General features: G+C 48.9%; 1 protein-coding gene across 2 annotated transcripts in view; it reads right to left on the bottom strand.

Moving 5' to 3' along the window:
- The window catches only part of GRIK3 (glutamate ionotropic receptor kainate type subunit 3), a 215,082-nt gene that overhangs the window by 86,439 nt on the left and 109,676 nt on the right, over nucleotides 1-18,967 (bottom strand). The gene's annotated exons all lie outside the window — the stretch shown is intronic.

The raw sequence follows: 18,967 nt of genomic DNA, 5'->3' as shown, positions 1-18,967 counted from the left end.
AGTGCTGGAAGTAGAATCTATTAGACTATTACAAGGATAACATACCATGACCAGGTACAGTTATATTCAATAAATGAAAGGGTGGTTCAACATAAATCTATGAGTATCATTCCATTCCATTCCATTCCATCAATAGTTCAAAGGAAAAAAATAACATATGATCAACTCACAAGATGTAGAAAGGCATTTGATAAAATCCAATATCTACTGCTGTTAAGAATGCTTAATAAACTAGTACCAGAAAAGTTACTGCCTTGAAGCATCTTTAGCTCAAATCTGCCTTCAATATCACACTAATGGTGAACACTAGAGACATTCTCATTGAAGAGATAAAGGAGGGGTAAAGATTTACACCACACCATTAACCAACAAAATAAGAAAAAGAATTTAGAGACACACCTCTTGGAAAGAAAAAATAATTCTTGCAAATGATATAAATGTTTCCCTGCAAACCCTTAATCCCCAGGCACAAAAACTAGTTAAGAAGTAGCAGGAGCAGGAGGGTTGAATTAAATGACCAGTTAGCACAAATTAATACCATTTCTTTATATCAGCAACAACCAGTAAGAAAACTTAATGGCAAAAGATCTCCTTTCTATGATCAACAAAAATATTACATAAAGAATAAGAAAACAAATAAGAAGTATGCAATTTCAGCATTTAAAATGACAAAAACACTACAAGGGAGAGATGTAACAGCAGATTACAATGAGGAGACATGGCATGTTCCACGACAGTTAGGCTCAAGAATAGAGGTGTCAGTTTATTCCAAATTAGTTTTTCAGTTTAATGCAATTCCAATCAGAATCACAGAAGGGTTTTTCTTTTACTGGACAAGATGACTCTAAAATGCATCAGGAAGACTAACCAGGAGATAGCAGCCTAAAGAGATGACAGGTGATCTGCACTGCCGGATTTAAAACGTATCATAAAAGCCAAAATAATTAAAAACATGTCCTAATGGCATATGAAAATACAGACAGATCAATGGGATGAGATAAAAAGCCTCCAGAAAGAGATTCAAGTAAAGATAAGTATTTAAGACATAACAAAGGTGGCTGTTTCCGATCAGTAGGTAAAATATAAATTATTCACTAATTGTGCTGAGACAATTATTCAATCATTTGGAAAAAATTTAAGTTAGATTCCCATCTTTAGCCATATATCAAAGTAAGTTCCAAATGTATTAAAGATTAAATAGCAAGAAAGTAAGGGAAGGAAGGAAGAAAGAAAACAGTATAAAAGTACCAAAAAAGAAGATGTAGGTGAATATTACACAATATTGAGGTGGCGGAGGTCTCTCCAGGCATTATAATAAAGTCAGAAACCATAGGAGAGATGCTGATAACTCCACAGAAATAATATATATCAAGAAATAATATATCAAAACTACCATGAACAATTAAATGGCAAACATCAAACTTGGAAAAGTATTTGTAACATATTTGGCAGTATAAAAGTTGATGTTCTTATTTTATAAAAATAAACACTTAAAAGTCTACAAAAAAGACAAATATTCCAAAAGAAAAATGTGCAAAGGGCAAGCATGGGCATGTCACTAAAGAAAAAAATAATACAAAGGAGTTATTAACATATGAAGAAATGTGTGTCTTCACTAAAAATCAAATAAACTCCATTTCAACCAACAGAGATTTACCACGTCTTGCCCATCCCACTGGCAAACATAAAATAACTTACAACACTCAGCTTTGCTGAGGGCGTTTGGAAGGCAGCTATGCTCACCACTATACCACCAATGCATGCTAAGGGCGTTTGGAAACAGACACTTGCTTAACTGTTGGTGGAAGTGGCAACTGGTATACCTCGCCTTCCTGGTGGCCATCAGAAAATACCAAAAGCCTTAAAAATGCTTAGGTCTTTGACTCAATACTTCTCCTTGACTCAATACTTCAGTTTCTGGGAATTGACTCTGACAGCAATGGTGGACATACCAGTCATGTATGGGGAAGAGGATCTAGGGATGTCCAACACCAGAGAAAGAGTCAATAAACTGTAATAACCTATATATTTCCATGCAGTAGCAAAAATTTAATGATTTGGGAAATACCCAAGACATATTTTTAAGTGAAAAGCAAAGGTTATAAAGTTGGAGTTGCAGTGCGATTCCACGTTAGAAGAGGGAGAACAGAAGGAAGATAAGGAGGAATCTTTAATATTGACGGAAAAATAGGAGGTGTTTCAAAACAGCATAAGCGAACAGTCCTATGTGGTAGATTTATTTTGTTCTTTGCACTTTTGTTTATTTTCCAAATGAAGCTTTATGTTTACTTTCTTTACTCTTTTAAAAAACCAGCTTCATAGAGGTATTATTTACATTAAGAAATTCCACAAAATACATCTTAAGTGTACAGTGATTTGGGGGTAAATTTATGGAATTGTGTGAGCATCATCACAATTCTGAACATTCCCATCACCTCAGTGAGATCCCATGAGCCTGTTTACAGTCAATCACTGTTTGCAGCCCCAGCCCCAGGCAACTACTAATTTACTTTCCGTCTCTAGAGATTTATCTTTTCTGGACATTTCATATAAACGGAATCATGCAGTAGGTGGTCTTCTGCATTTGGCTCCCTTCGCTTAGCATATTTTTGAGCCTTATTCATGTTGTAGCACATAGCAGTGCTTCATTCCTTTTTACTGATAAATAATAATACTTTCTACCAATGTACCACATTTTATTTACCCGTTCATCACCAAGTTAATGGGTATTTGGGTTGTTTGCACCATTTTGAAAAAAATTTTTTTTCCAAGTGAATATTTTAAAAAGTGAACAAATCAATCTGCCCCCCACCCGTCCTCCAGCAGGTTCACAATCTGTAACGCGTAGTGTGTACACATGTGAGTCTGTGTGGGGGTACATACACATGCTGGGCGCACGCATAAAACAAGACGAGAAGAATGCATCCCAAAATGTCAAGAGGGCTTCTCTCTGAGTGGCAGGATTATGGGTGACTTTAATTTCCTTCTTTGTGTTTTTCCGTATTTTCCAAAAGTTCTGCAGTGAACATGTGTTATATTTCTAATCAGAAAAGCCATCCTGTGATGGTGTGTATGTGTTTAAAGGAAAATAAATGATCAAAATACCATATGATCCAGTAATTCTAGGGATTTTAATTTAATGCTGGGATTTAGCATTTCTAAGGATATAAATTTAGAATAAGTTAGAGATACATAAACACATTTACATAGGAGGATATTCTTGACATAATATTGAAAAAATAGAAACAATTTAATGTCCCAAAGTAGGAGATTATTCGATATATTAAAAGCCACCCGTATGGCAAAACAACTTGCAGGCATTAAGAGTCAGGGTATAGGATGGCAGGACATGGTATCTGGGATTTGCTTCAAAATCATAGGGGAGGGGTGGGTGTGAAGTGGGTACGGATAGGGCAGGAAAGGTCATGGGTTACTGGTCACTGGGGCCAGATGGTGGGTACACAGGGCTCCATTATACCATTCTCCCTAAGTGGATATGGCAGACATCCTCTGTAATAAAATATTCTTTAAAATCATTGTATAAATAAGACAAAATGAACAAATCATGGTAGTGCAATTAGAAAGGAGACGCAATATTATTTGCAGACGCTCATTACTGTTTTCTTAACAGCTCAAGAGAATCAGATGGAAACGTAGCAGAATCCAGACAGCTCATCAAGGAGCCAGCATACAAATACAGAAAAACATACAGCATTCCTATAACAGTGATTATAAGGAAAAAGACCATATTCACAAAGGCAACAACGAAAACATAAAATACTTTACAATAAATGTGCAATTCTTATACCAAGGAAACTACAAAACTTTACTGGAGGACATAAAAGAAGGCTTGAATAAATGGAGAGACATAACTTTCTCCTGGAAGAGAAGGCTCAGTATTGTAAAGATGTCAGTTCTCCTCAAATTAATTTATAAATTTAATGCAATTCCAATTAAAATCAAAAAGGACATACCAGAAGGGCATACACCAAAATGCTAACAGAGGTCCTTTCTAGAAAGTAAAATGATAATGGATTGCTTTGCTTAGTGCTTTTTCCTGAAGTCCTCTACACTGAGCAAGAGCTTTGGTAATATGGAAAAAAGCTTTAAAAAAAATGCTCTTAAGGAATACTTAATGATATAGAAAATGCTCGTTCTCCACCCCACCAAAGCAACAAAATTATATTACAGTTTGAAATCTATTTATCAAACTAAAAGTACATTATCTATATTTATAGAAAAAAGACTGTTAAGATTTGTACCAACATTTGACCAATGAGTATCTCTCGATAGAAGAGGTTTATGGATACTTTTAGCTTGCTCCTTGTATTATCTTGATTTTTCCAGGTTATTTACAATAAACACACATTCTTTTTATTATTTTAAAATGTAAAAATGAAAAAAATTATCTAAGGGAGACTGGGAAGAAGTCCAGTCATTATAGATCCCCAGCCTAAATGAGGGTCAAAGGTCAGGGGACAAGGAGCCCTTTCCTAGGGCTTCACTCCTTCCCCGCCTCTCACATCTTGGCAGGTGGGGCAGAAAGGAGAGGGGCTGATTGTTCACGAGGGTGGTGACACATCTCAGGCACTGAGATCCCAGCCCAGGCGATATGCCATTCAGTTCCACAGACACCGACCGATCTCTGCCACACGCCAACCTGCCACTGAGTTCTAGCCCATCAAGAGAAGTTAGCACCAGGCTTCTGCCCTCCAGGAACGCTCGGGTGACAATAAGCAGACAATAACCTGCCAATGTGTGGAGCTCAGCTTTTGGACGCAAAAGCGGAAAGGTTCCCAACTCAGACTCTGGGGACGGTTATGCCTCAGTCCAAACCCTAGCTCTTTCCACTGGGGGAAGTTACTCGATCTCTCTGAGACTCAGTTTCTCCATCTGCAAAATGGGGCACATACTTCCAAGGGCTGACCATTACGAGGAAGAAAGAAAACAATGTAACAAAACGCATGTCACGTGATGAGTAATTCATGGCAATTCTTTTTTAAGATTTTATTTGTTTATTTGACAAAGAGAGAAGCAGTGAGAGAGGGAACACAAGCAGGGGGAGTGGGAGAAGGAGAAGCAGGCTTCCCGCTGAGCAGGGAGCCCGATGCGGGGCTCGATCCCAGAACCCTGGGATCATGACCTGAGCCGAAGGCAGACACTTAACGACTGAGCCACCTAGGCGCCCCAATTCATGGCAATTCTTAAAAGAATGCCATTTAGAAGCACAAAATGAATTTTAAACTTCTACGTTCTAGGGCAGGGGTCAACAAACTTTCTGTAAGGGATCAGATAGTAAATATTTTTTGCTTTGTGGACCAGATGGGTTTACTCAACTCTTCCATCGTAACGTGAAAGCGATAGACAGTAGGTATGCAAACAGGTACAGCTGTGTTTCAATAAAACTTTACTTACTAAAACAGGGGGCTGGCTGGATTGGGCCAGTGGGCTGTAGTTCATCCCCTCTTTTAGGGGAAGGGCAGCCTCTATCTTAAAGGGAAAAGTCCCATAGGGCCAGGATGGAGAAGATAAGACTCTGATAGTACTAACCTGCTGTGCAAAGGATACAAAGACCTGATGTTGAATTTTGAATGAGGAGGATGGGAGAAGGGCTTAAGAGGAAGGCAATAGGTAGGACAGAAACCCAAAAAGGGAGAAAGGAGGAGGCTATGACTCATGGCCAAAGGTGGATGAGGCCGGTACGAAATCCTCCACGGCAGGAAGGGGCCGAGTTAGCACAGTGGTGCTGGGTGCTTACTTTCCAGTGAGACTGCACGGTGCTGTCACCTCCCTTCCTTGCAGGAGACCTGATGCTGAGTAAAGTCAGCCACAGAAAATGGACACCAGCTTGTGCTCTTTGGGGAAAGTGAAGGCAGGCGGGCAGTGCCCAGCACAGGGTGAACTGGGGCAGAAAGAAGACAAGAGGTGCAGGAGGTGGGATGAGAGAAGACAAGTTGGAATAAGCAGAGATTCAGAGAAACTGGAAACCCAGGAGCATTCTTAGAGATACTGCCGGGAAGAGGCTGCCCCCCCACCCCCAAACCTGGTGCAAGGATGGGCATCATTCTACTTGAACATGTCAAGGGCCAGGTGACCCCAAACGTTTGAATGTCTTGGGACACTCCAGCAACAAATATTTGGGTATAACAGAGGTTCAGAGAGTGGGTTCTGGATGCAGCAGAACTGGGTCTGAATCTTCCATACATAGGCTGCCCTTTTCTCTAGAGAATTGTTCTCAGTTGAAGGGAGCCACCTTGCCCAGAAGGTTACTCCACTCACCTCGACCCTGGGGGCAGTCTGCAGCCACTGAAAATTCATGCACACTGGGGCTCAAAAGGGTGGTCCCCTGGCTTCAGGGTGGGGATAACTCTGTGGTGCATGCATGCTCCAGAGCCCCCCTAGCACCTCCACGTTGTTACCCAAGGCGGCATTTTTGCCTACCCTGTCCCTGTCTCTACCCTGTTTTGCTTATTCCCTGACAGGGCTTTCCTAAAGAACTCTCTTCCCCTCTAGCAACTTCATGCATCTCAATCCCTGCCTTAGGCTCTGCATCTGGGAGACCTGACCTAAGATGGGGGCGGCATTACTCTAGGGGAAATATCAATCACACTCTACCTTTTCATGCTTTTGAAGGAAGGGAAAGGGGGCACTGAACCTCATCAATTGATAAACTGTCAAGGGTTCTTCTACCTTCTCCCTACTGGGTCCTCTTGACCCCTTTCCCTTTTGTGTTGGAGGCCTGTACAGATCAAGGAGCTTTGGAAGCTCAGGGTCTGATGGGCTAGGGTACTGATTCATGGAAGAAAGGCTGCTTTGGGTCTTGGCTTCTGGAGAGAGCATCCCGCCCCACTTAGAGGCAGTTCCCCCACTCAATTGGCTCCTCTCCGTTTTCTCCCTTCCCATACATTCCTCATGATCGTTATTTATAAGAGGCTAATAAGTAGGTTGGCACCGTTGATTAATGCATAATCTTAATCATGATTGCATAGTGTAATTGGCAGTAATTTGAAGAGCCAGTTCATTATGAAAATAATTGTCACCGCTTTCTGCTTTAATAAAATGGAGCAGAGACACCAGGGATGCGGAGGAACTCGGGTGGGGTGTGTGTGTGTGTGAGAGAGAGAGAGAGAGGGAGGGAGGGAGGGAGGGAGGGAGGGAGGGAGGAAGAGTTAGGTCCCAGAAGATGTAAGCAGGGGTGGAACACAGCTGGAACTGGAACATTTTCTTCAAACAAAATCTTGAGTGGAAACCCACTGGGTAAAACTAATAATAATAATAATAATAATAATAATAATAATAAATAACTGATGTGTCAGGGATGATGATGAGTGTTTTCCACACTCTTCACTGAATACTCAAAGAACCTCTACAACCCCATTAGGTAGAAAGTATTATTGTCCCATTTCACATAAGAGAAAACTGAGGCCCAGGGAGGTTCAGGATGCTGTTATAACTACTATGTAGTAGATTCCTTTCTGCAAGCAAAGCCAGCTCTTTAGAGCCAATTGTGAAATTTTCAGGAATTTTCAAAGTGAGCTGGCAGCTTGAAATCAGCCACGGTGAGAGTATTTACACCACGGAAATAAGCAGATGCTACAAATTAGGGCTTTTTTCCCCTGGAAAGTGTGTTTAATTAGCACACCACTGCCCAAGCCTATTTCCACCATCTGGGCACTTAAAGACTTGATACCATGGTCATTGAGAAGGCTCTGGTAGCCCTCAGGGTTCCACCAAGCACAGTGCAAAAACCACTAGCTCAAACCTCCCCTGATCCACAGAGTGAAACTGAGGGCCAGGGGTTCAGGAAGGAGGGATTGAATTAGCTGTGCCAGCCAGAACCAACCTCCTTCTTGCACCCTCTATGATGATGTGCTATTATATGTTTTGAGAAACAATCTGAATACCCTAAGCAAAAATGTCCATTTTTTTTTTTTAGATTTATTTAACAGAGACACAGCAAGAGAGGGAACACAAGCAGGGGCAGTGGGAGAGGGAGAAGCAGGCTTCCATGGCACAGGGAGCCCAATGAGGGGCTTGATCCCAGGACCCTGGGATCATGACCCGAGCCGAAGGCAGACGATTAACAACTGAGCCACCCAGGCGCCCCCAAAATGCCCATTTTTTTTTAAGTAGGTACCATGCGCAGTGTGGAGCCCAGCCTGGGGCCCGAACTCACGATTCTGAGAATTAGGTCTGAGCAGAGATCAAGAAGAGTCAGACCCCTAACCGACTGAGCCACCCAGGTGCCCTAAGTGCCTATATTTTAAAAATTGCTTTTTCTGTCTCTGGAAATGTGCCCCAATGGTGGAATTTCCCTGCCTCCCGGGTGAACCTGCTTTGGCAGCCTGTGTGTGACCTCAAAAAACAGGAGGCAGGATGGTCACGGCTGCCCTGCCAGGCCTCATCCCTACAACATTAAGGGCAAGGACCCTGGCGGCACCCCCTCCCCCCAGCACATATTCCCTCTGGTCAGGTGGCCCTAGAGACACCCAGAGGCACAGGTCTTAGGGCAGATGACAGTAGACAGCTGAGTCCCTTTGCTTAAGCCCACGACCTCATGACTGTCTAGGGCTGCTCTAGAGTCTGTTGAGATTTCCCTTTCTCTTGACCAACTTTGTCCTCCTGAATTTGGACCTGGCTGAAGCAGCTCAGCCCTGAGCGCAGGGAGCCTGGGAGACTTGGCGGGGCCTGAGCTTGCCTCCCTGCTCTGTCTGGCGGCGGAGTCCCAGGAGACACACACGTTCCCAGCACTAGGCCCAGGCACTGTCTGTCCTCCGGGGCTTGAGTCTGCTCTATCTTTTCTGGTCCGCTTTGTTCTTTTTCTGAAGTTTCCAAGGTGTTGTGGAGATTAATTGAGACGCTGATCAGCGAGATTGTTGCTAACAGCCTCTTCCCGGGCCCGCCTCCCTGTCTGTTCTGATTAGGTTCTCTCTTCTCCCTGCCAGGGCCCCTGCGGCTCTGTTGCAGCCTGTGGGTTGGAAGAACCAGGCTCTGCTCTCTACTGTACCTTAGCCAGCCCTTGGTGGACCCTGACGGTGCCTCTGAACTTGCTTTTGGGCCTCTGTATGCTGTTGTCTCAGCAGGAGGAGTCGTCGGGGGACAAGTTGGCTCGCTTTCCCCGCTGGGCATAATATGTAGTTTGTAGAAGGCAAGCAGTGCCTAGCAGAAAAGGCCCAAGGATGGGCTTTCTGAGGTCGTGGGCAAAGAGAGGGGGCAAGGAGTAGGTTTGTCTCCCTCGTGTTCGTTCATTCATTCATTCATTCCCCAAGCAGTTTATTGGCTACAGCTGGGAACACAGCTCTGTGCTGGTCACTGCGTGAGTCAGCCAGCGCCTGGGCATTCTCCCAGCCCTTCAGGAGCTCACAGCTTGAAAAAGGACATGATAGGAGGGGCACAAATAAAAACACTACGTGGCTAAAAATTCTCCATGTGGTAAGAATGGTCAGAAAGCTGGTGCGACTCAGAAGAGTGCCATGGAGGTCTTCATGGAGGAGGAGGCATCTGACCTGCTCGAGATCTGAGCTGTGAAGGGAGTGCAGCAGCTAGCAGTGAGTGGGGAGACTGGCCCTGGGCAGACATCCTGGGCAGGACTGGAGGGTGGGCGAGTGGGATCCAGGCAGGAGGGGAGGACTTGTCAATAAGGAGGGGCTGAAGGGACGTGGGGTCTGGGACAGGGTGTGGGACAGGGTCCGAATGAGGACAGAAGTATAGTCAGGCATGTGGGCACTATAGCCAGATGGCTGGTTTCAGTGGACCCCAGCGCTTCCCAGCTGTGTGACTTTGGACAGGTCCCCTCCCTCCTCTGTGTCTCCGTGTCATCTTCTAAAAATGGGGATATTAACAGCACTTATAACACAGAGCTATTTTGAGGCCTAAATGGCAAAAATCATCTAAGGCCCACTGTAAGCCCTTGAGAGGGGTAAGAGGTGCCAAGGAAGCTGGGGAGCACTTCCCAGAGACGGGGCATCCAGAGAAGCAGCAGATCCCGTGGGGCCCCAGGGGAGGGGCTCCTGATTGAGTTCTGGGGCCTGGTGGCAGTTGTTTTAATTGATCTGGTGATATGTGGAGCTTTGTCTGTACAACTCAGGGACATGCAAGTCAAATACTGCAGAATCGACCGTGTCGGGAGGATGGCTGGAGGCTCCAGTGCTGCCCAGAGAGCCTGATGACCAATGGGCTGTCATCAGGCAGAGGAGCAGGACCTAGGGCTGCTGGGGACAGGGCTGGCAAGGGGGCTGCTGCAGAGGGGCGCAGCCAGGAGTGAGTGTCCTTGCCAGAGGGCTGAAGGAATGAAGATCTAGAATCCTTGAGACACTGGCGGGGCTGGCCCACCTCCTAGAGGGGCAGAGCCATGACGCAGCCCACTGTCACGCACCCATGCCCACTGCAGAAGGACCAGCCTTCTGCTGACCCTTCCTGGTCCAGCCCGACCTCCCCCAGCCTCAGCTCCTCTACACAACACGTCCCCCACCCACATGGCAGTGCTCGCTGGCCCATCCACGCCTGTCCCTTCAAGCATGCTTTTCCTCTACCTGCATCCGCTTTCCTTCGTCCTCTCTTCCATCCCTCCAAACCCGGCTCCCGCACTTCCCTTCTCAGCCTGTGTTGCAGACACCGTCCTTATGCCCCAGTCTCACCCAGGCCACCCTTAGACATGTCTCCTGCATGGCCTGGGCTTTCTGTGCAGGCACGGCCAGCACAGGCCACAAGAGCCAGGGAGTTAGGAACTCCGCAGAACCTCTGCCCAGGAGGAAGGGAGTAGATGGGTGAACTCATTTCCTTGCCCCCTGGAGGCACAATTCTGGGGTATGATCTACAGTTCCTCAAAGAGCCCAGTGGGGCGGAGCCCCACACATCTGCAGTGTAGCCCACTGGCGGGCACACCTTCACTGCCTTTCCTCCCTCCCTGACTCACTTCCCTGTTCAGCACCACCTGCCTGGGATCACCCCCAGAACCAGAACCCTTGTCGGGTCTGCTTTTGGGGTCCCTAAGACATCTTCCCTGAGCTCTGAATTCATCCTCTGTAGGCTCACACGTGTTATGATGCATCGGGTGCCCCCCTCCCCCATTAGGCTGTGGTCATCAGGAAGGTGGGGACACACCTTAGCCATCCTGGCATCTCTTTCCCTCCTGCAGTGCCCAACACACTATCTAGCACAGAGAAGATGTCAAGACCCATTTGTTAAATAAATGCATTTATCAATGCACATCACACACACACACACACATACAGTTTGTTCTAAAAAGCTAATTCCAGTTCAGGATGTTAATGCCAGTGACAAAACAAAAAGCACACAAATATCCTCAGACCACCTGCCAAAAGATGCTCCGCCAGGAGGAAACTGGTTCCTGCAGTTTCCAAGGTGCCCCCACCCCAGCCTCGCAGCGGCTGGCTCTTACTAGACAAGGAAGCTTCCGCTGAGGTGTTCCCAGGAAGCATGCTTGCAGCCCCCTGCCCCCGGCCTGGAGGGCGAGGCGCCGTGTGCCTGGCAGCACGGCAGGTGGCAGGAGAGAGAGGACCCGGCTCTCCCCCGCGCTGGGGGCGGGCCAGCCTTAACTGGGGCTCATCTCTCCACCCCCGGGCCACCTGCTCCACGGTGTCAGCATGTGAACAACAGCCCTGCCTCCAGCAGCCCCTCAGTGCCAGCCTGCCCACGCACAGCCCAGCCCTCAGAAGGCCAGGAGGCCCCACTGATGGCCACACCGGATGTGGAGTGGGCAGAGGTGAGGGGCTGGAGGCACGGAAGCCGGAAAATTAGTGGAGGAGACAGGAGCAGCCCGTTCTGCATTATTACTCCCATCCTCATCTGTTTTAAATATCAATTGCTACGCAGGTTAAATACTTATTCAGATGCCTTTTAGCTTAAAAGCAAGCTAATTGATCTCTGGAGATCCTGAATGAACAGTGAAGAAACTGCACTAATTATAGAATCAACTTCCACTTCTCTGTTTTGTTTTGTTTCTTCTCTGACGGCACGGGCGGAGTGACAGGGGCTGGGAGCAGCAAGAGCGCATGCTGTTTTCATTAGCTCACACACACACACACACGCACACGCACGTGCCAGGCCCCAGACTCTGGGACGAGCTCTCCCTGCTGGGCCTCCTGGGCACACCTCTCCCAGGGAGGAGCTCTCAAAGGGAGGACCCGCAGATGCTGAAAATACCAGTACACTTCATCATTGGTCCGAATCCACTGAAGTTGTCTGCCCTCAGCCCACCTACCCTATAGCCCCCCACCCCACCCCAAACTCTACCTAAATGCTGCCAGAGCAATTCCAGGTCCACTTCGTGCTCACAGACCCTGACCTCCTCTGCGCTCTTGGCTGGTGACTTTCCTCTGGCCTCCCGGAAGTAGATGGTACAGCACCGCTTCGCCCTGGTGTCCCTCCGATCCCTCCAATAGCTCCCTGCTCACGGCAGGTGTGGGGCGGGGGGCAGGCAACAGCCCCAGGATGCGTGGACAGCGTGAGTGCCTGGACTTCCTTTCATCCTCTCTCTCTCCCCCTGCCCAGGTTCTAACTCCAGCTACTGTGTGCACTGGGTGGAGGATGGGCACTTTGGGCCTGGTTGGAAGGCAAATTTTATCCCTGCTATTTCAGTGATATCAGGAAACTGCCATCCGTGTGTGGGGAGGCTAGAGTCTCCCGTATGTTTGGGAAACTAGAAGTTCAACGAGGTCAAGTAGATTCCTTCTCTGCAGGACTTTTCTGGGCATTTATTCTGCTCATGTGCAGGCTCGGAGATGGGGGTAGCGTAAGCAACATTCCCCAAACTTACTTGACAGCTGTGGAAACCTTTTTTGGCCGAGCATCTCACTGAAAACACACTTTGGGAATCGCTGCGTTACAGGGCTTTGGGCAAAAGTGGTCTTTTTTCCCCCCTTCTGAGGTGTGAGCTATTTGAGGCCCAGAGCCCGAGCCTTCACATCTCAGTCTGCCCCACATACCTGGTCCCCAGCTGTGAGCCCCACAGACACACAGAAAGAATGAAGAAAGCATGACAAAGTATGACACTGAAGGTTTTGGATCTACTTAACACCAGGGCCCCCGTGTGACACATTTTGTTTCTTCCTGGATTGATTCTGGGACACTAGTGACTGGTTGTTTTAACAGAGCTGCGAGGTGCGACTACCCTGCCAGGCCCATCAGCATGTGGCTGTGTGCAAGCGTACCTGGGCAGGTGTGGGCACACATCTCACCCGGGCAGGGACACAGCAGGGAGAGAAGCACAGGGGGCCAACTCATCAGCCCCAGGCTTTGTGCCTCTCTCCCCGAGGGGCTGAAATAAGAGATTCTGGCTTAATTATTATCATTAGCGAATAAGGCTGCTTGCATCTTTCACAAGCTCTAGGCTTGTACAAAGAAATCCCAGGCTCGCACAAAGAAAATCCAAGTGACCTTGCTCCCCACCGACTCTGCTGACAGAGACGCTCAGCTACTCCTCCCTTCCTTTCATCCAACACTCAGGGAGCACCTCCCGTGTGTCAGGCACTGCTATACAGCACCGCAAGGGTAAGGGGACCTCTACCTTGTTTATTTTCCCAAAGCTCTTAATGCAAGTTGAAATGGTCTCCAGAATTTGTCATCTAGTTGATCGTCAGCTACCACAAGAACATCAGCTCTTGGAGCCTAGGGAGCTGGTTTCTCACATCCTCTCCAGTGCCTGCCACAGAGTAGGCACTTGGTAAATATCAGCTGTAACTGAATGTCTGTGAAACTTACAAGTATAAGCAAGCATCATGTGACTGACCAACAACACCCCAGGGAGGTAACACGTGGACAGAGGCTTTCAACGAGGGCTGCTGCCTCAGGTGGCAGAAGGGGACACCACACAAAGTCAGAATGTAATCTGGGGCTTTGAAGTGGTGCGGGAGACGGCAGATAGGAGCATCCGCATCAGAAAGCTGGGCACTTCTTGCCAAAAGCCAGAAAGATGCATCATCCCCTCTGGTCACAGCCACTCTGAAAGCCCAAGGCAGTTTAGAACAGGCAGGACAGCAGGTGCCTTCGAGAAGGGGAGCAAAGTTGCAAACTTGAAATCTGCACGGACCGTCAGCAGTCTTGGAGAAAATGGGCTTGAATTTTAAAAATAAAGGTTTAAAGACACCATCGACGAAACCCCGCACTTTGAACAATTGCGGAGACAGAAGTTTCTGCATAACCATCTGGTGTGGATTAGCTGGGGGAGGAAAAGCAGTTCAGGAGCTGTACTAACTGGAAGGAGAATCACTAAGGGCTCCTGAGCCTGTGTTCTCCGCCTTCTCCACTCATTAGCTCACTTAATCCTCACAACAACCCCATGACAGGGATTCTTCTCTTATTCTCACTTTGTTTTTTTCAGAGGAGGAAATGGATGCTCAGAGAAGTCCGCGATTTGTCCAAAATCATACAGCTGCTGCAGATCCAGAACTTAATGCTCTGCTCTGGTTTGAGTCAGGAGCCTCAGATGGCAAATAGCTCACAGGTGATAAAATAGAGCATCTAGCTCAGAGCCAAGCTGGAATCTCCTCCCCAAGCCTCATCTGAGAAAGGTTAACACCATCACCTACAGGGTGCTTAAGTCTGTAGCTTCGTGGTGCTAGATGGATGTTTAACTATTGAGGAAATTGTGTGCGGTTCTCATTCTACACTATGGGTTCAGTCATTTCCTACTCATTCTTTCATTGCCTTATATGGTTATAATTAACAGCAACAACAAACTTCAAGTATTTCCAAGCAGAGGGAATTAGGCCATGAGAATAAAACGGTGGACTCGTCTGCCAAAAAAGATCAAGTAAATGCCCCCTTCCATGTTCATGCCAGGGTGGGCTGCCTATCGTCCTCACCCAGGAGAGGGGTGTTCCACACTGATCCCAAACACGTGTCACATTTGCTGAGAGGCTGGTAGCCTCTGGGCTGTGGATGAGGAGCAGTCTTCTGTCGGGGTAAGGCTCTCTGTCCTGTGAGGTACCTTCAGGCCCTCCACGACAGCACTAAGCCGACATCGCTGAAATCTAATACAGCATTTTCTCCCCAATCCTGCTCTTCTGCTGGGCTTCCCATCTCAGGGAAGGGCATCAGTGTCCTTCAGGGATGTCTTCAACTCCCACCCCAAGCCCCTCCTCACCCTGCGGCCCCCAGATGACTCTGGGGTCTGTCACGGCTATGTCTGGTGCCACCTGCCACCTCAAGCCCTACACCAGGGCACCAGCCTCCCCAGGTCTCCCTCCCCTCCCCTCCCCTCTCTCGTCCTTGTATCTGCCCCTCCTTGCATCTGCCCCGTGGACCCCAAAGCCCAAACTCAGTAGTGCTGGTGCTCTGCCTCACGCCCTCTGTAGCTTCCACGTGCCCAAGGCTCAGGGCCCCGGTTTTTGTTGATTTTCAAATGTCTTCATAAACCTGGCCCGATCTATCGTTGCACCCACTTTATCTCCCGCTAAACCTCTCTCCGCAATGTGTGGTTTAGCCCCATCAGACGCTTTCTCAGCCACGCCCACATCTTTATGCCTATTCCTCTTATTAATGGTGACAAAGTACTCGATCCTTCTCATGCACCATGTCCTGGGCCAAAGGCTTTATGAGCATCCTCCTGTTTAGCCAACATCTCTAAATATTAGATTCTCACTATGTTACTAAGGAGGAAAGGGAGGTTCAGAGGGAGTGGGACTTCTCTGCAGTTCACACCTGCAATCCAGGTGTGGCCAGGTAGACCCTCCCCATACACCACACTGACTGGTTCGACCTTCGTCACTGCTTCCATGTTGGTCCCCCGACTGGACGGCACGGCCTTCAGGGGATGTGTTGTCCAGGGCCCAGCGCGGGGCCCAGATACTGAGTGGGTGGGAAGAAAGCCCCCATCTTTGGCAGTCACTGCATACCTGCTACGTTGTAAAGGGCCATTCTAAGCACTGGGAAGACAGTGCTGGTCTAAGCAAACAAGCTCCCTGCCTTTGAGGTGCCAATTTTGTCATAAGAGCTGGGAAAGGAGGAAACAGGGTGCTTTCAGGGGACTGATTTTTCTGGCTCTCCTAGGGAGGTTCACTGCTATCTTAGTGTGGGGGGAACCTAAGAATGGATAAGTTTGTTGTCTCCCTGTGTTGCTCAGAGACTAAAGGGGGAAAGGATCAAATAAATAAATCAATAACCAGAAGGGTGATGACTGCTCTGTTGTGGGAAGTACACAGTGCGTAAGAATGAAAATGACCAGGAGCAAGCTGTTCCTTGAAGAGTAAGTAGAGGCAGATGGACCGGGCAGAGGAACAGCAGGAGCAGAGCAAGTATGAAAGAGCCTGGTGATTTCACCAAGGGGGCAGAGGCCGGTGTGGTCCTGCCCAGGCCCCCGCCTGCCAGGCCATCTCCTCCCTGGCATGTTTTTCTCAGTCCCTGTCTCAGAAAGGCCTGCCGCTCCTCTCTCCAGCACTGCTGTGCTCAGCTCATAGCTGACACACCATGATGATGGAGCTCCACAGCATCTCCCTGCCGGCGCTGGGCCGGGCAGGGAGCCCAACAGTGGAGGGCTGGAAAGTCTTGTGGGCAGACTGCTGCTGGGGAGCATCCTCATCTTCAGGAGGGAGGAAAAGGACTGAGCGTCCCCTCTAGCCAGACAGCCAGCTCCAGCATCAGCATCAGCAGGCAGGCCGCAGAGGGACGCCCAGGGGAGGCTGCTTGGCTCCCAGTTCTCAAAGGCAAGGCCTATGTCCCCAGCCCCTGCACTGCCGCCCACTACACCTTGCTGAACCCTGCCACAGGCCTAGAAGCAGGGCTGAACAGTGCCGGGAGGGAATTAAGGAGTTGTAGCGCCCTAGCCCCTGAAGCTCATCTGTGCTGATGTGCACCCCAGCTCTGGGAGCTCATCTTGCCCTGCCCTCCCTTACTGAAGGCCTCAGTGTCCCTAGAAGGACAAGACCACGGCGGTCTGGAGTCAGATTATTGGGCGCAGTTACATCCCAGCTCAGCCACTCACTAGTGGCTCCTCTGCCTATCAGTTTTTACATCTGTGAAATGGGAATCTTGCCTCCCAGTGCTACGGGGCAAGTTAGAGGAGATAATGTACATATAGCCCTTGGCCCTGTGCCTGGCACGCAGTGGATGCCCCTTGCGGCCTCTGGTTCTCCCTCCCTGCTGCTCTCTGCCTGAGCCTTGGAATAAGCCCCGCTCCTGAACTTGCCATCCCTAAGCCAGCCACCGTCTGCCCATGCCGGCTCCTCAGGAGCTGCCAACTGCTCTTGGGACAGATTTTGGGCCCCTCAGCACCCTGGGTCTATCCATGTAGCACCTGCCCCTTCTCCTTGTGCCAGGTGGGTCTGGGCCCTCCCATTCACCTGAGATTACCTGGGGTCAAGTGTCCCCAGCTCCAGGCCAGTTCCCTGAGGAGGATGAGCCCAGGCTGGCCCTCGGAGTCTCTGTGGCCTTCTAAAAGGGAGCCCTGGCTGCCCCGAAGCCATTCCCCACACCCATGCCTGAGTTTTGCTCCAACCAAGGCCCTCATGCTGCTTGCCTGGTAATGGTTGGGGAAGGGAGCTGATGGGCAAAAAAGAGGCTCCATTTCTCTCTGGGACCAATTTATGAGTTTTCAACAGCAGCTCTCGCTCTCCCCGTTTCTGCCTCATCTCCGCCTGCCGGCTGCCCCCCCCCCTACTCTGGATTCTGAGGGAGGCCGGAGAGCTGGGACTCTCCCTCTGTCGGCCAGGCAGTGGGGGCGGGGTGGGGGGGAAGGGAAGCAAATGCCCATTCTGGGGTGGGGTGGGGTGGGGGGAGCAGCCTCCAGGGCACTGGGAGGCTAGAGAGAGGCTGAGTCCCGAGGAGGTGGACTCCGACGCAGAACCACCCCCTCTGGCACCCTCTGCTCTTGAAAAGAGGCAGTGAAGTCTAGTGATTAGGAGCACAGCCTGGAGGCGATGGGAGCGGGGTTGGAGCTCCGCCCCTGCCAGCTGATAATAGGACGGCGGAGCTGTCAGTCAAACCCAGAGGCTCTGCCACCAACAGGCCCAGACCGCAGGCAAGCCTGTGGAGCTGTGTGTGTCTCCCAAGTCCTTCCTACAGATTCCCAGAGGGATCTTACTAGTACATAAGCATAGTCAAATATTCTTCATTATTAGGACCATCAGTGACCTTGTAACATTGCTTAACCTCTCTGAATGCTAGCTAGTGCGGGTCCCAGGGTCTGTGAGGTTGGAGCAAGGTGCTGCTGGTCTCCCCTCGGCAGAGAAGCTACTGCTTGGAAAACCTCGGATAAACAGCAGTGGGTGTTGATTTTATTACCGTATTTCACTCATTCCCACTCACACATTTTATCACATTTTATTCCTCCACGTTTTAACATCCATGAAATGGAGATGGGTTTGCAATAGATAAGAAAGCACTGTGTCATAGCTTAATTGGTGGCGATTTTTTCTTTCTTAGGGAAGTACATAAAATTATGCATCTTACATTCAGTGGTGTTATAGAATTGATGAAATCAAAGCAGACGGAAGCAAGAAGGAAAGTTCTGGAGACCTAGCTCTGCTGCTCCTGAGGGTAATCCCACCTGCTCTGGCCCCTCCAGACCCCCAGGGACAAATCTCTCTGGTCACCTGGGACCAGTGTCCACCCCCCAACCTACCCCTCTTCTGCTTCTCCCTGACATCTGCCCACTCTTGCCTCTTGGAGTGAGGTCAGGGTCCTTCTAGAGCCCTTAGGTAGAGACAAACGTGCTTTGCTTTTCTGTTGCTCACCAGGGCCCTGTAGAGGGTGAGGCCTGTGTTCACGGCACCAGGCTGAGGGCGAGAGCTGGATGGTCAGGCAGTGGGTGTGCACTGGGACCCCACCAGCGGGGAACACAGTGGCTCTGCCACCCTAGGGATCCCCATGACTGTGGAAAGACAGGACACAGACCTGAGCTGGCTGAGTGTCCATCTCTGAGAAGCAGGTTCAGAAGTGGGGCAATGCACCCAGAGTTCTGGCTGCTTCATGGTTTCTGAGGAAGAAGGAGAAAGTGGTGAACCCAGGA

The sequence above is a fragment of the Mirounga leonina genome, unplaced genomic scaffold (assembly GCF_011800145.1).
Source record: "Mirounga leonina isolate KUSES-001 unplaced genomic scaffold, KU_Mleo_1.0 Mir_173, whole genome shotgun sequence".
Lineage (NCBI taxonomy): Eukaryota > Metazoa > Chordata > Mammalia > Carnivora > Phocidae > Mirounga > Mirounga leonina.
Note: the sequence above shows the minus strand (reverse complement) of the source record. Positions and strands in the feature narration are given on the sequence as shown.